The sequence below is a fragment of the Triticum aestivum genome, chromosome 3D, assembly GCF_018294505.1.
Source record: "Triticum aestivum cultivar Chinese Spring chromosome 3D, IWGSC CS RefSeq v2.1, whole genome shotgun sequence".
Classification (NCBI taxonomy): domain Eukaryota; kingdom Viridiplantae; phylum Streptophyta; class Magnoliopsida; order Poales; family Poaceae; genus Triticum; species Triticum aestivum.
Genome location: NC_057802.1, coordinates 309,829,422 through 309,849,053, shown reverse-complemented (window position 1 = coordinate 309,849,053; position 19,632 = coordinate 309,829,422).

The window sequence follows — 19,632 nt, the reverse complement described above, 5'->3', positions numbered from 1 at the left end:
CCTACCAATCTATCCCTCTATGGGCATGCGTAGTAGTACTTTGCTTCGAGGGCTAATAAACTTTTGCAATAAGTATATGAGTTCTTTATGACTAATGTGAGTCCATGGATTATATGCACTCTCAACCTTCCACAATTTTCTAGCCTCTACGGTACCGTGCATTGGCCTTTCTCACCTTGAGAGTTGGTGCAAACTTCGCCGGTGCATCCAAACCCCGTGATATGATACGCTCTATCACACATAAACCTCCTTATATCTTCCTCAAAACAGCCACCATACCTACCTATCATGGCATTTCCATAGCCATTCCGAGATATATTGCCATGCAACTTACCACCGTTCCGTTTATTATGACACACTCCATCATTGTCATATTGCTTTGCATGATCATGTAGTTGACATCGTATTTGTGGCAAAGCCACCTTTCATGATTTTTTATACATGTCACTCTTGGTTCATTGCATATCCCGGTACACCGCCGGGGGCATTCACATAGAGTCATATTTTGTTCTAAGTATTGAGTTGTAATTCTTGAGTTGTAAGTAATAAAAGTGTGATGATCATCATTATTAGAGCATTGTCCCATGTGAGGAAAGGATGATGGAGACTATGATTCCCCCACAAGTCGGGATGAGATTCCGGACTAAATAAAAAAATAAAAAAAAGAGGCCAAAGAAAAAAAAGAGAAGGCCCAAGAAAAGAAAAAAATGAGAGAAAAAGAGAGAAGGGACAATGTTACTATCATTTTTCCATACTTGTGCTTCAAAGTAGCACCGTGATCTTCATGATATAGAGTTTCCTATGTTGTCACTTTCATATACTAGTGGGAATTTTTCATTATAGAACTTGGCTTGTACATTCCAATGATGGTCTTTCTCAAAAACTGAGGGAAATACTTACGCTGCTTTACTGCATCACCATTTCCTCTTCAAGGGAAAACCAACGCAGTGCTCAAGAGGTAGCACCGCCACAAGCTCCGCAGCCGCCGCCGCCCGCATCTAGCGCCGCCGCCGCTCAACGCCCTCGCCGCGGAGCCGCCGCCTTGCCGGGTCGCCGCCTGCTGCTCGCCACCGCTGCCCCGCGCCGCGTAGCCACCGCCCCACCCCGCCGTCGCCGCAGATCTCGCCAGAGCCCGCCGCCGCCGCCGCCGTCGGTTTTTGCTCGCCGAACCACCGAACCGGTAATAAACCGCCCCGGTCCGGTTTATTCTTTTAGGTTTTCTTTGGTTTTCTTTTTAGTTGGTTTTATTTTTCTTTTAGATTAGATTATTTAGTGAACGTTCATTAGTTAGCTTCTTTAGAAAACAGTTTTCGTTCGTTAGCGTTTGGTAGCGAACGTTCGTTATTCAGTATTTTTCTTTTTCTGTTATTTTTTCGTCAGGGACCTATCTGCGATTAAAGTTTTTACACATTAGTCCCTAGTCTTGAAACGATCACTACTTTTTGCTCGTTAGTCGGAATTAGATGAAACCAACGCTCACTTCTTCGTTATGATCCCCTCTATCCAGATAATCAACTTAAACATATTTTTGAAAGTTTTAAAATTTGAATTCAAACAGATTTGTATTTGAACTTCGTTTGATCGTAACTCGAGTTTTATAACTCCGTTTGCGTTGATTCTTTTTGCAAATCAAAGCTCTTGACCTAAACTTTCCGATAAGGCCAAATTCACTCAATTTTGGTACTGTTAGAAATTTTTTTATGTTGCAAGAGTGAATTGCTTGTTTTCGATGTTTTCCGAAGTCTTTTCTTCGATTCTTTTGCATGATTGCTTATGTGTGGTTACTATTGCTTGCTTGCGGTAGATTGACCGGAGTGTGACGAGTAGAACTATCAGGAGTTATGAGTGCGAATCATCTTCATCAACTGTACAGGCGAGTTCACACTTTGATCATACCCCTTTATTACCCAGTTTTTATGCATTAGATTCAACCCTCAAACATTGCGTGAGTAGGATTGATAACATGTGGGTTTTGGGAAGTAGTTGAGGAGGTAGGAACCTATTGTCCTGCATTCAAACCTTGGGAGTTACTTTTACGTTATGCTTATATTGCCATGCTATGCTCATAGACGTGGACTGGGTTTGAGTGTATCCATGACAGATGTGAGAATGATAAGTACTGGTTTACTTAAGGTGGCTACTTTAATACACATCTGGGTGGAATGGTAGGGGCACCCTGGAGCACCCAGTGGTTTGCCCGGGCACCTGGAGAACCCAGTGCTTGCCCAAGGGGATCCCGGAGGACCCGTCTGATCACCCTATGGAATGCCACCCAGGCTCAAAGGGATCATAAGATTATTCATGCTAGAAACTTCCGTGTGCAGCCACAAGCTATTATGGGCTCTAGCATAGTTGAGTATGTTGCATGACCTCTTCCAGTGGTCGGCTAGCAGATGTAGGGGATGTAGGTTGGTACTGTCTACCTAGTATTAGAGTTAATGCTTCTGAAAGATTGTGTCTCGGTAATCCGTTTCTCAAACACCATGTAGTGCAAGAAATCCAACGAAGGAGATCGAGTCTTGTGGGGAAAAGTGCGCAAACCTCTGCAGAGTGTACGAACTAATCATGATTAGCCGTGTCCCCGGTTATGGACATCTTGAGTATCTGGTTCTTGGATTATCATGTTGATCTCATCACTTTACCAAATTAATTTGTTGGGTTATAATTATTTTTTGGGGTTGAGTTGGAGGAACCTTCTCAATGTTTTCAACAAACTTTGTAGTTAAATAAAATATATTTCTTTGCAGTAGGGAAAAATTGGCTTTTCGCAAAAACATTATAACGACAGAGCTTTTCCACCAGCCAAATATGCATGTAGTGATAGCCATTATTTAGCATTGCTCTACAGTGTGAAATTGCCAGTACATTCAATGTACTGACCTATATGGCTGCAACGTCTCATGTTGCAGGAATCTTACGACGAGTAAGTGATATGTTAGGGTTACGATTTCTACACTCAACTTTGCCGTTGGTGTTGATGGGAATCCACAACCTTGTTGTTACTTCCGCTATATGGATTGAGGTAATAGTATTTACGTTACTTTATACATGTGATTTACCTCTGTTATAAATCCTCGAGTACTGTGTGTGTCAGCATACCGGTCCAGGGATGACACTTAAGCACAGAGACTAGACCGTCTGAGGTCGGGTCGCTACAGTCGAGCAGAGACACTCGTCGCTGCCATCGGAGCGCTGGCACGCCCTCTCGCCATAGCGAAGGGAAGGAAGGAGTCAAGATGGAAGGAGATGGATGTTGGAGGACTGAAGGGTGCCATCCCCTCCCCTTCTTATAAAGGGGAAGGGCCGGGGCTCAGCCGCCCCACTTAACCAATCCAGCCGCTAGGGGCGCAGGGAATCGGGACCGACCCGCTGCTCCAATCCACGACGACCCGGTTTCCCGCCTCACCATTAAGGCCCGTGCCCTCCGCGTCCACCACCTACCATCCTTGAGGCATGGAGGACACGTGGCGAGCAGGCCAGGATCGAGAAGACAAGTGAAGCGACTGTTTTCCACCCCGTGATCGTGGGGCGCGGTCGCCTTGAAGGCCACGACCCGAGTCCACTTAGTAAATGAGCCGCGCCCCTGCGTTTTCCTCTTTTTATGGGAAGGCGCGGGCCGCCTCTTTACCATTTACCACGATGTGATGCAAGCGTGCTGCAACCGCCCCATGCACGACCCCCACGTCATACATTCAACGCGGGTCGTGGGGAAGCGCAACTGGCAAGGGAGTTACTGCGGTGAAACTCTGCCACGCGTACCCGCACACCGTTCTGGGCCTGGCCCAAAAACGCTCCGCGCTTATATGTGGCCCAGGGCCGGGGCTCCTGTCGGTGTACAAAAGTAGGGGTCCTTTTTATACCCCTTTACTTGTGCACGGGCAGTCGCAACCACACACCCGCAGCCACGCTTGGCGGGGCAGAGGAAGCGAAGACACAAGACTACCAGAGCAGCGCCAAGCCAAAGGCACGAGGAGTAGAGGGACAAGGTGGGTTCTCCCGTGCAGGAGCCTTGCCGGGGCATCTTACGTAGCCTCGGCAAGGGCCTTGCCGAGGCAACTTGCCCAACACCAGCAGAGCCGCCACCCTTGAGCCTAAGAGTTCCGACACCATCGAAAACATTGGAACCAAAGCTCGGGAGGCGCCTGCATGGTAGCATGCAGATCTTTGTAAAGACCAAGGACATACAATACTAGATGAGAACGAGAAGACGGAAACCCCGGCAAGATCCTTGACGGGGACGCTCACAAGACCCCCGGCAAGACCCTTGTCGGGGACGTCTGCGAGGCCCCGACAAGGCCCTTGCCGGGGCGCTGGCAAGACCCTTGCTCGAGACATCTGCGGGGCCGCAGCCAGGCCCCCACCTACCAAGGCTCCACCGCCATTCCAACACAGAAGTCAACCCGCCAACAAGGCAAGCACCTGCATGGCGACATGCAGCTTCCTGGCCAACTCAGCAAGCACCTGCGTGGTGGCATGCAGATCTTCGTGAAGACTCTGCTACCGCACCACCTCAGCAGCCAGCCAGCCAACATGGCGCTGCACGCCTAGTCAGCCTGGACGTGCGTTGGAGCGAGGCGAAGCGGTGGTGGACAGGACGAGTTTCCTTGCTGTCCCCGATAAAGTGAGAGGGCACGTCGGCAACGCATTAAATGCACTTGTCCTACGGTGCTAGGCGATAGACTTGTATACAGTACAAACTTTCCACCTCCCGTGTGCCACTGTGGCGACCCCATCGTTTTATCCTTAGTAGCAATGATACATACGTGTCGTTTCCCTTTCTATCACTGGGAGCAAGCACCGTAAGATCGAACCCACTACAAAGCACCTCTTCCAATTGCAAGATAAATAGATCAACTTGGCCAAACAAAACCCAAATATCGGAGAAGAAATATGAGGCTATAAGCAATCATGCATATAAGAGATCAAAGAAAATCAAATAACTTTCATGGATATAAAAAGATATAACTGATCATAAACTCGAAGTTCATCGGATCCCAAAAAACACACCGCAAAAAGAGTTACATCAAATAGATCTCCAAGAGACCATTGTATTGAGAATCAAAAGAGAGAGAGAGAAAGCCATCTAGCTACTAACTACGGACCCGTAGGTCTACAATGAACTACTCACGCATCATAGGAGAGGCACCAATGAGGATAATGTAGCCTTCCGTGATGGTGTCTAGATTGGATCTGGTAGTTCTGGAACTTGCGGCGGCTGGAATTAATTTTCGTCGACTCCCCTAGGGTTTCTGGGATATTGGGATATTTATAGAGCAAAGAGGCGGTGTGGGGGGCACCGAGGTGGGCACAACCCACCTAGGCGTGCTCTGGTGGGTTGTGCCCCCTGGGTGCACCCCCAGGTGCTTCTCTAGCCCATTGGGTGTCTTGTGGTCCAAAAAAATCCACAAAAAGTTTCGTTGCATTTGGAATCCGTTTGATATTGATTTTCTGCGATGTAAAAAACAAGCAAAAAATAGCAACTGGCACTTGGCACTATGTCAATAGGTTAGTTCCAAAAAATGGTATAAAATGATTGTAAAACATCCAAGAATGATAATATAACAACATGGAACAATCAAAAATTATAGATACGTTGGAGACATATCAGCATCCCCAAGCTTAATTCCTGCTCGTCCTCGAGTAGGTAAATGATAGAACCAGAATTTTTGATGTGGAATGCCGCCTAACATGTTCATCACATATTCTTTGTTTTATAGCATGGAAAATTGGACTTTTATATGGTTCAAAGCAATAGTCTAGTTTTGACATGAGGACTTTAATACTCAAGCATATCAACAAGCAACCATGTCTTTCAAAATATCAACACTAAAGCAAGTTATCCCTAGCCCATTATGCTCAGTCATTGATCCATTCATGAAACACACTCGCATATTAGCTACACTCAATGCTCAAATATGATCATAGTGCCCCTTAGCTGGTGCTTTATAAGAGAAGATGGAGACTCAAGTAAAAATAAAAATTGCATAAAGTAAATAGAAAGACCCTTCGCGAAGGTAAGTAGGGATTTGTAGAGGTGCCAGATCTCAAGGCGGAAAAGATAGAGATAAAACATTTTGGGTGGCATGATTTTCCTGTTAATGAAAACGATTGAGTAGTTCCCAATACTTTCCATGCTAGATATATCATAGGCGGTTCCCAAACAGAAAATAAAGTTTATTCCTTTTTCCACCATACTTTTACTTTCCAGGGCTAACCGTATCCACGGGTGCCTTCCATACCAACACTTTCCAAGGAATTTATTATTTGACAACATAAAGTAAATTCATTTCTCATTTCGGGACTGGCATCCCTAATACCTTTATCGTACTCTCGTGCAATGACAAGTGAATAAACACTCATCTTGAGAATAACACATCTAACATGGAAATATATCAGCCAACCCCTACCGTTTCATGAGCGGTACGAGCACACAAAAGAGAAATTTGTTTTGAAAATTAGAGATGGAACATACAAATTTGCTTAGAACGCCGAAAGAATACCGCATATAGGTAGGTATTGTGGACTCATGTGGCAAAAACTGGTTTAAAGGATTTTGGATGCACAAGTAGTGATCATACTTAGTGCAAACGAAGGCTAGCAAAAGATTGAGAAGCATCCAACCAAGAAACAAAACATCTCATAAGCGAGCATTAAGCATAACTAACACCGAATAATGCACCACAAGTAGGATGTAATTTCATTGCATAACTATTGAGTTTCATGCTTGCATAGGGAATCATAAACCTTAACACCAATATTCTTACTAAAGCATAATTACTCATCAACATGACTCACATATTATATCAACATATCTCAAAACTATTACAAGGAATCAAGTTTGTTTTGTCCAATGATCTTCATGAAAGTTTTTATTATATCCTCCTTGGATATCTGTCACTTTGGAACTAGTTTCATATGTTGCTTTTAATAAACTCAAACAAATATAAGTGAAGAACATGAGCATAAAAATTTACTTCTCTCAAAATAATTTAAGTGAAGCATGAGAGATTTTCTTAAATTGTTTACCAACTCTCAAATAAATCTAAGTGAAGCATGAGAGAATTTCTTCAAAACTACTAAAGCACACCATGCTCAAAAAGATATAAGTGAAGCACTAGAGGAATTCCATAGCTCAAAAGGATTCAAGTGAAGCATAGAGAGCAGTTCTAACAAGTCATAGCATAATTTTGGCTATCTCAAATAGGTGTGTCCAGCAAGGATTCATGACTAAAAATACAAAGCAAAACAAGCAAAGAATCATATCATACAAGACGCTCCAAGCAAAACTCAAGATATGTGATGAATAAAAATATAGTTTCAAGTAAAATACCGATGGTCGTTGGAAGAAATGGGATGCCACTCGGGGGCATCCCCAAGATTAGTTGCATGATACTTCTTCAATATTATCTTGGGGTGCCATGGGCATCCCCAAGCTTAGCCTTTTGCTAATCCTTATTCCTTCATCCATCATAATGTCACCCAAAACATAAAAACTTCAATCACACAAAACTCAACAAAACCTTCGTGAGATCCATTAGTACAAGAAAGTAAATCACTACTATAAGCACTGTTGAAAACCCATTCATATTTTATTTTTGCATTATATCTACTGTATTCCAACTTTTCTATGCCAAAAACTCTTCAAAGAAAATCATAGAATCATCAAAACAAGTACACAATGCAAAGAAAACAGAATCTGTCAAAAACAGAACAGTCTATAGCAATCTGGATATTTCGAATACTTCTGTAACTCCAAAAATTCTGAAAAATTAGGACAGCGTGAGCAATCTGTGAATTAATCTTCTGCAAAAAGAACCAGTATTTTATCGCACTTCTGTTAAAAATGAAAATTATTTTCCTGCGTGCAAAAGTTTCTGTTTTTCAGCAAGATCAAATCAACTATCACCCAACATGATCCCAAAGACTTTGCCTGGCACAAACACTAATTAAAACACAAAAAACACAATCATAACAGTAGCATAATTGTGCAAACACTCAAGAACATAAAGAATAAGACAAAAATAAATTTTATTCATTGGGTTGACCCCCACCAAGCGCTATCATTTTACGCCCCTACCTAGGCATAATGCAAAGGATCTAATTATTGTCATCTTTGTTTCTAGATCCATACGATGCCCTCGTGATTGATTCATATGGTGGCTTAACTCTAGTTCTAGGGAAGTGTTCCATACCCTTCCTTAGTGGAAATTGAAATTTAATATTGCCTTCTTTCATATCAATCACGGCACCAATAGTACGTAAAAACAGTCTACCAAGAATAATTGGACATGACGGATCGCAATAAATATCAAGAACAAAAAAATCTATGGGCACATAATTCCTATTTGCAAGAATAAGAACATCATTAATTCTTCCCATAGGTTTTTTAATAGTATGATCCGCCCAGTGCAAATTTGGAGAACACTCTTCAATATCGGTAAGACCAAGCACATCACATAAAGATTTCGGAATTGTAGAAACACTAGCACCCAAGTCACATAAAGCAAACCACTCATAATTTCTGATCTTGACTTTGATAGTAGGTTCCCATTCATCATGTAATTTTCTAGGAATTGATATCTCTAATTCCAACTTTTCTTACAAAGCATTCATCATAGCATCAACAATATGTTTAGTGAAAGCTTTATTTTGTTCATAAGCATGGGGTGAATTTATCATGGATTGCAACAAATAAATACAATCAATCAAATAGCAACTATCATAAATAAAGTCTTTGTAATCCAAAAGAGTGGGCACATCACTGATGTCTACTATGCAACTTTATTCTTGTCGACACGTGTTGGGCCTCCAAGCGCAGATTTTGTAGGACAGTAGCAATTTTCTCTCAAGTGGATGACCTAAGGTTTATCAATCCATGAGAGGTGTAGGATGAAGATGGTCTCTCTCAAACAACCCTGCAACCAAATACAAGAAATCTCTTGTGTCCCCAACACACCATATACAATGGCAAATTGTATAGGTGCACTAGTTCGGCGAAGAGATGGTGATAAAAGTGTAATATGGATGGTAGAAATATATTTTTATAATCTGACTAAATAAAAACAGCAAGGTAGCAAATAGTAAATGGGCACAAAAACGGTATCGCAATGCTTGAAAACAAGGCCTAGGGTCCGTACTTTTAGTAGTGCAACCTCTCAACAATGCTAACATAGTTAGATCATATGATTATCTCTCAAAGTGTAATAAAGAATCACTCCCGAGTTCCTATTAGCGGAGAACAAAAGATAGAAATTGTTCGTAGGGTACGAAACCACCTCAAAGCTATTCTCCGATCAATCTATCCTAGAGTTCGTACTAAAATAATGCAAGCTATTATTTCCGATCGATCTAATCTAGAGTTCGTACTAAAATAACACCAAAGCTAATTCATATTCAGAATACTCAATCCACACAAAGAACTACAAGGAGACCCCAAAGTTTCTATCGGAGAAAAGATAATAAAACGTGCATCAACTCCTATGCATAGATTATCCCAATATCACCGCGGGAATCCGCAAGTTGAGTGCCATAATGTATATCAAGTGAATCAATAAGATACCCCAATGTCACCTCAAGTATTCATACCGCAAGACATACATCATGTGTTCTCAAATCTGAACATTCAATCCGACATGACAAAACTTCAAAGGGTAAAGATTCAATTCATCACAACAAGAGTATAGAGGGTAGAAACATCATATGATCCATCTATGCTAACAAAGCCCATGATATAGATCACGAGAGAGAGAGAGAGAGAGAGAGAGAGAGAGAGATTAAACACATAGCTACTGGTACAAACTCTCATCCCCGAGGGTGGACTACTCCCTCCTTATTGTGGTGGCCGCCGGGATGACGAAGATGGCCACCGGAGATGATTCCCCCTCCGGCAGGGTGCCGGAATGGGCTCCTGATTGGTTTTTGGTGGCTACAGGCTGGCAGCGGCGGAACTTACGATCTAGGTTAACCTCGAAGGGTTTTGGCATATTTGGGAATTTATAGTGCAAAGAGGGGGTACGGGAAGCCACCGAGGTGGGCACAACCCACCTGGCGCGCCAGGGCCCCCCTGGCGTGCCCTGGTGGGTTGGGCTCCCCTCGGGGCACCCCCCCAGGAGCAGCTCTGGCCCATTGGGTTCCTTCTAGTCCAAAAAAAATCCTCGTAAAGTTTCGTTGCGTTTGGACTCCGTTTGATATTGATTTCCTGCGATGTAAAAAACATGCAAAAAATGGCAACTCGCACTTGGCACTATGTCAATAGGTTAGTACCAAAAAATGATATAAAGTTGCTATAAATTGATTGTAAAACATCCAAGAATGATAATATATTGGCATGAATACTTCATAAATTATAGATAGGTTGGAGACATATCAGCATCCCCAAGCTTAATTCTTACTCGTCCTCGAGTAGGTATATGATAAAACAAATAATTTATGAAGTGTGAATGCTAGCAAAGTGCACAAGTATGATCAATGATAATTTCAAACACTTTTTCTAGCAGCATAACAACAATTCTTTCTTATAAAATTTCTCACGTTATAGTGGCAACCAATTCACATATTAAGGTTTAAACAATGAATTCTCTTGAAACCCAACAACCTATGTTCTTAGTCACCAAGCAATTGCAATTCAACTTATTCAACGGAGTTTAAGTAAGAGCTCCACATACTCAACCATCTTATAGTCTTCTATGATTGCTAACACTCACTGCATACTCATGAGCAAAACATTTCAACCGGACACATAGAAAGATAGGGGCTTATTGGTTTGCCTCCCAACGTATTCACCTCAAGGGTGATGTCAACAATAATAACTCATGCTACCCATATTCAACTGGACATATGTGCCTAGATATTTCCTCACCACGTGATGCTTGCCAAAAGAGAAAAATAAAAGGGAATAGAGAGAAAAACTTTGACTCTTTGCATAAAAGTAAATACATAAAAGTAAAGGATAGGCCCTTCGCAGAGGGAAGCAGAGTTGCCATGCGCTTATATGTTTGTATGCTCAACCCCTTAGTGCAAAAGAATGTCATGTTATACTGCCCCTTATGATAGCAACCTTTATTATGTAGTCTGTCACTCTTATTCTTTGCCATCACAAGTTCGTACAACGCTCAATTTTCTCTTACACTAAATGATCTCACACTTTTAGAAGCAATTTTTATTGCCTTATTGCACCGATGACAACTTACTTGAAGGATCTTATTCAATCATTAGGTAGGTATGGTGGACTCTTGAAAATAAGATTTGGGTTTAAGGGTTTTTGGATGCACAAGTAGTATCTCTACTTAGTGCGGAATTTTTGGCTTGCAAAGATAGGGGGCAAGCACCACATGTTGAAGGATCTATGACAATATAACTTCTATGTGAATATGAACAAACATAAATCATTACGTTGTCTTCCTTGTCCAACATCAACAATTTTGACATATATTATTTTGATGGGGGCTCACAATCACAAAAGATTTCCAAGATAGTGTATTTGCATGTGAAAGTTCTCTTCCTTATACTAATTATTCGTGAATTGCTTGTATGACCAAAATTGTGACTGTCAAGCCCCAAAAGATTTCACTTTCTAAACCCAATGTGAGGCTACCACTAGGCATGATATGATTTCAACTTTATGATATTCAATTTATTCAACAATTTACTCATAAGATATAAGTGAAGCACAAGAGTAAATGACATAGGAAAGAGCTTTGTTGACGGGATGTGAATGCCGCTTACTTAGCCTCCCTGGCAATTATTTGAGGACTCTAATTTATTTAAAAACTTTCATATCTAAGTATTTTACTAAAACAACAAGCAAAAACAAAATAAAATGACATTCTAAGAATAGCACACATCATGTGAAGAAGCAAAAACTTAGGCTCTCAACCGATACTAACCGATAATTGTTGAAGAAGAAAGGTGGGATGCCTACCGGGGCATCCCCAAGCTTAGATGCTTGAGATTTCTTTAAATATTATTTTGGGATGCCTTGGGAATCCCCAAGCTTGAGCTTTTGTGTCTCCTTAATTCTTCTCATATCACGGTTTTCCTAAATCTCAAAAGCTTCATCCACACAAAACTCAACAAGAACTCGTGAGATAAGTTAGTATAAACCAATGCAAAAACCTTATCATTCTCTACTGTAGCAAATCACTAAAATTATTCTTCAACTTTGCATACTAAATGCCTCTGCATATTTAATACTCCCATCCTCAAATAGATTCATTAAACAAGCAAACATATGCAAACATAACAGCAATCTGCCAAAACAGTACAGTCTGTAAAGAATGCAAGAGTATCAATACTTATTCAACTCAAAAAATTCTGAAAGTTTAACACACTGTAGAAAATTTATCAGAGCTTGTTGTGCAAAAAGTTTCAACATTTTATCATGTTCTGACTTCTGTAGGGAATTTTGGCAACAACGGTAAACTTTCTGTTTTCAAACAACAACATATAGACTTGCAAAATAAGCATGGAAAAGGCTATCAATGTCACTTTTATTGAAATAAAAGATGCAAAACATTATTCTAAATAAGAGAAAGCAAGTCCTAATAAAATAAATTGACGCCCAAGCAAAAAATACATATCATGTGACGAATGAAAATATAGCTCCAAGTGAGGTTACCGATAGTGTTGGAGACGAAAGAGGGGATGCCTTCCGGGGCATCCCCAAGCTTAGTTGCTTGGATATTCCTTGAATATTATCTTGGGGTGCCTTGGGAATCCCCAAGCTTAGGGTCTTGTCACTCCTTATTCTCCTCATATCGATATCTCACACAAAACTTGAAAACTTCAAGCACACAAAACTTAACGGAACTTCGTGAGATAGGTTAGTATGATAAAGAGCAAACCATTTCACTTTGGTACTGTCAAAGACAAGATTCATTATTGTTTCCACGCAATGCCTACTGTATCATATCATTTCCAAAATTTATATTGAGCAATATAAGCTATAGAAACTAGAAGACAAGCAAACTATGCATTGAAAACAGAATCTGTCAAAAACAGAACAGTCTGTAGTGATCTGTACTCAAACCATACTTCTGCTACTCCAAAAATTCTGAAAATTTAGGACCACGTGAGAAATTTGTATATTAATCTTCTGAAAAGAGAATCAAATCAAAAGCACTCTTCTGTTTAAAATAAGAATTATTTTCGTGCGTGCAAAAGTTTCTATTTTTCAGCAGGGTCAAATCAACTATCACCCAACATGATCCCAAAGGCTTTACTTGGCACTTTATTGAAACAAAATCAATAAAAATGATCAATAAATTAGTATAATCATGTGAACACACAAAAGCAGTAGGTAAAAGTGTTGGGTTGTCTCCCAAAAAGCGCTTTTCTTTTATGCCTTTTAGCTAGGCATGATGATTTCAATGATGCTCGCATAAAAGATAAGAATTGAAACATAAAGAGAGCATCATGAAGCATATGACTAGCACATTTAAGTCTAACCCACTTACTATGCATAGCGATTTTGTGAGAAAACAACTTATGGGAACAAGAATCAACTAGCATAGGAAGGCAAAACATGCATAACTTCAAAACTTTCAACACATTGAATGGAAACTTGATATTATTGAATTACCTACAAGCATATGTTCCTCTCTCATAATAATTTTTAGTTGCATCATGAATGAATTCAACAATATAACTATCACATAAAGCATTCTTTTCATGATACATAAGCATATAAATTTTCTTGCCCTCCACATAAGCAAATTTATTCTCATGAATAGTACCGGGAGCAAACTCAACAAAATAATAATCATGAGATTGAAAATTAAAATCATGATGACAAGTTTCATGGTTATCATTATTCTTTATAGCATACATGTCATCACCATAATCATCATAGATAGCAACTTTGTTCTCATAATAATCAATTGAAACCTCTTCCAAAATAGTGGATTCATCACTAAATAAAGTCATGACCTCTCCAAATCCACTTTCATAAATATAATCATCATAAATAGGAGGCATGCTTTCATTATAATAAATTTTCTCATCAAAACTTGGGGGAGTAAAAATATCATCTTCATCAGATATAGCATCCCCAAGCTTGTAGCTTTGCATATCATTAGCATCATGGATATGCGAAGAATTCGTACTAACAACATTGCAATCATGCTCATCATTCAAATATTTTGTGGCAAACATTTTATTGACTTCTTCTTCTAACAATTGAGCACAATTTTCCAAACCATCATTTTCAAGAAAGATATTATAAAGATGATCAATAATATGATGCAACCTCAATTCCATTTTTTAGTTTTCTTTTTGTAAACCAAACTAGTGATAAAACAAGAACCTAAAAGATTCGATTGCAAGATCTAAAGATATACCTTCAAGAACTCACCTCCCAGGCAACGGCGCTAGAAAAGAGCTTGTTGTCTACTACGCAACTTTATTCTTCTAGACACATGTTGGGCCTCCAAGCGCAGAGTTTTGTAGAACAGTAGCAATTTTCCCTCAAGTGGATGAACTAAGGTTTATCAATCCGTGAGAGGTGTAGGATGAAGATGGTCCCTCTCAAACGACCCTGCAACCAAATACAAGAAATATCTTGTGTCCCCAACACACCCAATACAATGGCAAATTTTATAGGTGCACTAGTTCGGCAAAGAGATGGTGATAAAAGTGTAATATGGATGGTAGAAATATATTTTTATAATCTGAATAAATAAAAACAGCAAGGTAGCAAATAGTAAACGGGCACAAAATGGTATTGCAATGCTTGAAAACAAGGCCTAGGGTCCGTACTTTCACTAGTGCAACCTCTCAACAATGCTAACATAGTTGGGTCATATGATTATCCCTCAAAGTGCAATAAAGAATCACTCCCGAGTTCCTATTAGCGGAGAACAAAAGATAGAAATTGTTCGTAGGGTACGAAACCACCTCAAAGCTATTCTCTCCGATCAATCTATCCTAGAGTTCGTACTAAAATAACGCAAGCTATTCTTTCCGATCGATCTAATCAAGAGTTCGTACTAAATAACACCAAAGCAAAAGCATATTCATAATACTCAATCCACACAAATAACTACAACGAGACCCCAAAGTTTCTATCGGAGAAAAGATAATAAAAACGTGCATCAACTCCTATGCATAGATTACCCCAATATCACCGCGGGAATCCGCAAGTTGAGTGCGATAACGTATATCAAGTGAATCAATAAGATACCCCAATGTCACCTCAAGTATTCATACCGCAGACATACATCATGTGTTCTCAAATCTGAACATTCAATCCAACATGACAAAACTTCAAAGGGTAAAGATTTAATTCATCACAACAAGAGTATAGAGGGGAGAAACATCATATGATCCATCTATGCTAACAAAGCCCATGATATAGATCACGAGAGAGAGATTAAACACATAGCTACTGGTACAAACCCTCAGCCCCGAGGGTGGACTACTCCCTCCTCATCGTGGTGGCCGCCGGGATGATGAAGGTGGCCACCAGAGATGATTCCCCCTTCCGGCAGGGTGCCAGAATGGGCTCCCGATTGGTTTTCGCTGGCTACAGAGGCTGGCGGCGGCGGAACTTCTGATCTAGGTTAACCCCGAAGGGTTTCGGAATATTTGGGAAGTTATAGTGCAAAGAGGGGGTGCGGGAGGCCACCGAGGTGGGCACAACCCACCTGGGTGCGCCAGGGGGCCATGGCGCGCCCTGGTGGGTTGTGCCCCCCTCGGGGCACCCCCCTAGTTGCAGCTCTGGCCCATTGGGTTCCTTCTGGTCCAAAAAAATCATCGTAAAGTTTCGTTGGGTTTGGACTCTGTTTGGTATTGATTTCCTCCGATGTAAAAAACATGCAGAAAACAACAACTCTCACTTGGCACTATGTCAATAGGTTAGTACCAAAAAATGATATAAAGTTGCTATAAATTGATTGTAAAACATACAAGAATGATAATATATTGGCATGAATACCTCATAAATTATAGATACGTTGGAGACGTATCAATCACTAGTTAAAGTTTTGACCTCTTCAAACCCACTTTTATCAATTTTCTCAACAAGATTTTCACCCTATGAATTATCGGGATGCCTTCTAGCTAAAGTTGACTCTTCTTCAGTCCCTTTATGATCAATCTTAATTTTGCTAAACAAAGAATCAATAGAGGAAACACCAATCGTTTTAAGATCTTCATCACTTTTATGAAAGCAATCACTAGAAAACACTTATTCTAAAAATTCTCTTCTAGCTCTAAGCATAGTAGTTATTTTCTTACTTTCATCCATAGAAACATAAAGAGCCTTAATTGCCTCCTTAACCATAGGCACAAAAATTTTCATCTTGAGATTTTCTACATCATGAGAAATTCTATCAATACTTCTAGACATATCATCAATCTTATTCAGCTTTTCTTCTATTGTAGCATTGAAATTTTTTGAGTATTGATAAATTATTTAATATTATTCTCAAGATCAGAGGTGTTCCTATTATTATTATAAGAAGGATTACCATAGGAATTACCATAATTATTAGAGGAATTGCTAGGAAAAGGCCTAGGATTAAAATTACCTCTATAAGCATTGGTATTCAAATTGTTTCGCGAGATAAAATTCACATCTAGGGCATCACTATTTTTCTCAATGAAAGTAGACAAAGGAACATCATTAAAATCAATAGGAGCACTTTTATTAGCAACCAATTTCATAAGAGCATCAACTTTTTCACTCAAAGAAGAAACTTCTTCAACCGAATTAACTTTTTTATTAGTAGAAGCTCTTTTGGTATGCCATTGTGAATAATTATCCATAATACTATCAAACAATTTGGTGGCTTCAGCCAAATTAATTTCCATAAAAGTACCACCCGCGGCGGAGTCCAAAAGATTTTGAGAAACAAAATTCAGCCCCGCATAAATTTTTTGTATGATCATCCAAAGATTTAACCCATGAGTTGGGCAATTCCTTAGCATTAAATTCATCCTTTCCCAAGATTGTGCAACATGGTCATGTTCAAGTTGCTTGAAATTCATGATCTGGGTTCTAAGGGAAATAATTTTTGCGGGCGGAAAATACTTAGTAATAAAGGCATCTTTGCACTTATCCCAAGAATCAATAATATTGCGAGGCAAAGAAGAAAACCAAATTTTTGCACGATCTCGCAAAGAAAACGGGAATAATTTCAACTTCACAATATCATTGTCCACATCTTTTTTCTTTTGCATATTGCATAATTCCATGAATTTGTTTAGATGGGACGCGACATCCTCATTAGGAGTACCAGAAAATTGATCATTGATAACAAGATTCAGCAAAGCGGCTTCAAATCACAAGACTCCGCACTAGTAGCGGGAGGAGCAATCGGAGTGCTAATAAAATCATGGTTGTTGGTATTGGAGAAATCACAGAACTTGGTGTTCTCTTGAGTCATCATGACTATGCAACAAGATTGCACTCAAAAACAGATCTGACGAGAAAACGGCGAACGCAAAAGAGGGCGAATAAAACGGCAATTTGTTTTTGTGAAGTGGGGGAGAGGAAAACGGGAGGCAAATGGCAAATAATGTAAAGCAGATGAGATTTGTGATTAGGAACCTGGTAGATGTTGATGATGTCTCCCCAGCAACGGCGCCAGAAATTCCTTTTGATGTGGCTTGAACTACGTCGGTATTTCCCCAAAGAGGAAACGATGATGCAGCACAACTACAGTAGGTATTTCTGTCAGTGATGAGACCAAGGTTATCAAACCAGTAGGAGAACCCCGCAACACCACATAAACAGCTCCTGCAAACAAATAACAAATACTTGCAACCCGACATAAGAGAGGGGTTGTCAATCCCTCACGGGTAAAAAGATAGGTAAAATTGTAGTAGATTGGATAAATAGATCTCGCGGGAATGCGAGATAAAATAAATAACTAAAAATTGCAGCAAGATATTTTTGTATTTTTGGATTATTAGATCTGAAAATAAAAGCAAATAAAATAGATCGCGAAGGCAAATGTAATAAAGAAGAGACCCGGGGGCCGTAGATTTCACTAGTGGCTTCTCTCAAGAAAATAACAACGGTGGGTAAACAAATTACTGTTGCGCAATTGATAGAACTTCAAATAATCATGACAATATCCAGGCAATGATCATTATATAGGCATCACATCATAGATTAGTAGACCGACTCCTGCCTGCATCTACTACTATTACTCCACACATCGACCGCTATCCAGCATGCATCTAGTGTATTAAGTTCATGGAGAAATGGAGTAATGCAATAAGAACGATGACATGACGTAGACAAGATCTATTTATGTAGAAGTAGACCCCATCTTGTTATCCTTAATGGCAATGATACATACGTGTCGTTTCCCCTTCTGTCACTGGGATCAAGCACCGTAAGATCGAACCCATCACAAAGCACCTCTTCCCATGGCAAGAAAAATCGATCTAGTCGGCCTAACTAAACCAAAGATTCGAAGAATAAATACGAGGCTATAAGTAATATGCATATAAGAGATCAAAGAACTCAAATAACTTTCATGGATATAAACATAGATCTGATCATAAACTCAAAGTTCATCGGACCCCAACAAACACACCGCAAAAAGAGTTACATCAAATAGATCTCCAAGAGACCATTGTATTGAGAACCAAAAGAGAGAGAGTAAGCCATCTCGCTACTAACTACGGACCCATAGGTCTACAATGAACTACTCACGCATCATAGGAGAGGCACCAATGAGGATGATGAACCCCTCTGTGATGGTGTCTAGATTGGATCTAGTGGTTCTGGAACTTGCGGCGGCTAGAATTGATTTTCGTCAACTCCCCTAGGGTTTTCGGAATATTGGAGTATTTATAGAGCAAAGAGGCCGTGCAGGAGGCCACCGAGGTTGGAACAACCCACCTGGGCGCGCCTGGGGGCCCAGGCGTGCCCTGGTAGGTTGTGCCCCCCTTGGGGCACCCCCCAGGTGCTTCTTTGGCCCATTGGGTGTCTTCTGGTCCAAAACAAATCCACAAAAAGTTTCGCTGCATTTGTTCGTTTGATTTTGATTTTCTGCGATGTAAAAAACAAGCAAAAAACAGCAACTGGCACTTGGCACTATGTCAATAGGTTAGTCCCAAAAAATGATATAAAATGATTGTAAAACATCCAAGAATGATAATATAATAGCATGGAATAGTAAAAAATTATAGATACGTTGGCGACGTATCACTCCCCCATAGATGGGAGGAGAGTTCCCCCTCTGGTCCATGGCCTCCATGGAGGTGGAGGGGTGGGAGCCCCTCCGAGATTGGATCTCCCTCATTGTTCTCTTCTGTTTCGCATCCCTCAGATCTGGCTGAAAACCGTTTCTTATATTCCCAGAGATCCGTAACGCCGGTTACGCTGAGATTTTAACACGATTTTTTTCGGATAATAGCTTCCTTGCACCCGAAGTAGAGCTCCAACTGACATACGAGGTGAGCACAACCCACCACCGCGCGCCTGGCCCCTGGGGCGCGCCCTGGTGTATGTTGGGGGCTGTGGCTCCCCGTTTGTGTTGATTCCAAGTCCTAAGAATCACACATATTCCAAAATAGTTCTCCGTAAATTTTTATTGCGTTTGGACTTTGTTTGATATGGGTATTATCCAAAACAAAAAAAACATGCAACAAACAGGAACTGGCACTGGGCACTGTATC